Here is a 3,002-nt window from a genome sequence, read left to right as displayed (position 1 = left end):
AATGAGGCAGGTGTGCTGTTCTAGGGGAGATTAGCTCATCCCAGCATGCTAATTACCTCACAGGAAACCCTCAAGGTGACACATGGAACTCGGGAGCTGCCTATCCAGTCTTGGAAATGGGCATGCCTGTGTCGTTAACTAGTCTTAATTTAGAAACTCCAAATTTAAAAACACAGATCAGTGAGTGATAATTTCCCTGTCCTTTCATTAAGACATTAAAACATCTCCAGCAAGTGCACGCTCACTAAAGAAGGATAGCTAGATTACAGCTCAGCTGCCAGCCAGAGGCATTATCCTCCAGCCAGCTTCCTCCCTGATTTTTTTTTTTTTTTTAATCCGAGTGGGGAACTGCAAGCAAGAAGTAAGAGAGTGCACTTTCTGCTCGCTGAGGTCTTTTTGGCAGTTTGTACCATTTGCTGAATCCCACCTTTTAGAAAATAATTTTGAGTGAGTCGTGTATTTTCCAAAACAGAATCACAGCATTTCAGCTGTGCCACCAAAGAGCAAAAACGAAATACGGCAGGTGGGTTTTTATATAAAGTTGGAGAACACAGATTGCTCTTCCTACCTCATTCTAACTGTGGGGTGGCCGTCCTCACAGCATCTAGGGCTGCTGAATGCTTTTGCTGTGCTGAGCAGGGCTGTGTCACTGCTGCGTGCCACCAGCAAAAGCTAGGACCTCTTTGGTTTTCTAGGTCAGCGAAGATGACCTGCGAAATTCTTCAGCGTCACTTGCTCCTTGAGCAGATTCCTGAGAGCAGGAGGCTGGGGAGGTGGCAGACCGACCGTATGACAACAGCTGCCAGATTTGTCATGTGGGCACCAGGCTGGGGATGGGGGGGGGGAGAGGGTTGTGCACCAATAGAAGTGGCAAAAATAGAAGCGGGAGGGGGAATAGTATGATTAGGAGTCAGGGAGTTTCACCAATATTTCAGTTAGAGGTATGGCAAGCAAGGATAACTGACATTTCCAGGGATTTCTTAGAGACATGAACTTAGCAGAGGTTTATTGGAAATCAAAGTTCTGAGCAGGCATTTTTAAGGATGTATAATGAGAAAAAGTATTTCACGCGTGAAATCAGAATTCCGAACATGAATATTGATATAGCAATCTTGATAAAGATCAAGTTTAAATGATATTTAATTTTACCAGTAATAAATGATCTGTTTTGTCTTTAGTGTCTTCCCATGATGAAAAATAAATATTCATTTTATACTGTGAAGTGGCATTAAATTTATCACTCATTGAGGCCAGAGAAATCTTGTACTCTCCCATTGTTCAAAGTCCATTCCATGTTGAAGATAAACAGTGTGCTGGCCCCTGGAATGACGCTTCTCACAGAATGAATATGGACCATGTGCATGGTGGATCCTTGTTTTAAAAAATGAAAAAAGGAAGGAAACACCAGAAAACCTCCCCATGTTCTCTACTCTCCCAGGGATACCCCGCCAGGACAGTTAGGATCTCCCAGAGCCCTGACCCAGTAGTGCCCACCCTCTCGTTGTCGGATCCCCTGCACCAGCCCCACCTGGAGTCACAACACCTGGAGCAGGAGAAGAAATCAAATAAATACAGTAATTCTTTCTGCGGGAAAAGCCATCTACAGAGATGATACAAAAAACCATTCACTGATGATCACAGAATCCAGCATGAAATCCTGGACCCATTTATCGAGTAACTTAATCTCTATTTTGAAAACATTGCAATTGTGTTACTATTATGTGATTCTGACATAGAAAAATTCCTTCACACAGAAGGAGTAAGTTAACTGAGGGCAGGTGGGATCTAACCCTTAGTGTTCTGGTGGGATCTAACCCTTAGTGTTCTTAGTGTTCCAAACCACCTCTGGTGACCCCCATTGCCGAAACAGGCCGGTTTGTCACAGAACATATGGCCTGTTGCCTCTTTATTAGGAACAGCTGATTGCAAGGAATTATTTTCCAAAATATCAATGTTAGAATAATTTTGTTTTCTGGAAATAGGCCCTGCTTTAAAGAAAGTTTTTGTCCTCAGTAGGAAAGAGAATTGACTGTAAACACACATAAATACGCCCTCAGCCATTTTATCCCTCACCCAGCCTACCCACCCCCCACCCCCACACACACACGTAGGAGCTAAGGTTCTCTTCCCAGTCCTTGTTAAGACTCTGTCACACTAACAGTCTCAATTTTTAAAATGAGTACATCTTTCTGAAATTACATGTTGAATATCAAAAACAGACCAGTTTAATGTTCGGAAGTCCAGACCAATATCATGGGTAAGTCTGAAAAGAATGAAAGTCAAATCATGAACTGTGTGTGGATTTGATAACCAAATAACTTCAGCGATTAAGACAGAAGTATGCTCTGGAATCACACTTGCACAATGGTAACAAGCCGCACTTATTTCGGGGGTTCTTTCCCATTGACATAGGACATCAGAAAAAGAAAAGAGAAAATGCTTATTACAAACACAATTCTTCTTCATTAGCTTCCATATGCATAAGAATAAATTTTCAAATGCCGAGAATAGAGGGAAGTTCTAGTTCTACATGAAAATGCTATTCTATATTTTATAAGGTCTCGATTATATAATAAATTAAATCTTAATTTACACGACTGATAGAAACGTAAGACACCAGTTGATCTTCCTTTCCTGTGTCTGTAACCAAACTTATCCCTGAAGCCCAGCAGACGGGGTCTGGGCCCAGGAGTCGTGGTGTTACTGGGGCAGCCCTCCAGGTCAGTGTCTGCCAGGGCTCGACTGGTCTTCAACACATTATGTTTCGGTTCCAAAAAGGAAATGTAAGGTAAATTATTCTCCCTACATGTCTGGATATTTTAATTTTATGAAATAATCATATAATAAGACAAATTACCCCCTTTGAAGCCAAAGCTCTAACAGTAAAATGGGCAACATTTTGTATGATTCACATTTTCCTCTTTGTCCCATATTACATAGTATATAATTTTTATTCAACCCAGTTACAGAATGAAGAGATCTGTATTTGTAAAACCGTTACA

At 41.4% G+C, this 3,002-nt stretch overlaps 1 non-coding gene across 1 annotated transcript; it reads right to left on the bottom strand.

The window, feature by feature from the left end:
* Positions 1–2,634: 2,634 nt before the first annotated feature.
* On the bottom strand, positions 2,635–2,752 carry LOC112307585 (small nucleolar RNA SNORA5). Its single transcript, XR_002975070.2, has one exon. It is a non-coding gene; the product is annotated as a small nucleolar RNA SNORA5 (small nucleolar RNA).
* Between the last annotated feature and the right edge of the window lie 250 nt (positions 2,753–3,002).

The sequence above is a fragment of the Desmodus rotundus genome, chromosome 1, assembly GCF_022682495.2.
Source record: "Desmodus rotundus isolate HL8 chromosome 1, HLdesRot8A.1, whole genome shotgun sequence".
Lineage (NCBI taxonomy): Eukaryota > Metazoa > Chordata > Mammalia > Chiroptera > Phyllostomidae > Desmodus > Desmodus rotundus.
Note: the sequence above shows the minus strand (reverse complement) of the source record. Positions and strands in the feature narration are given on the sequence as shown.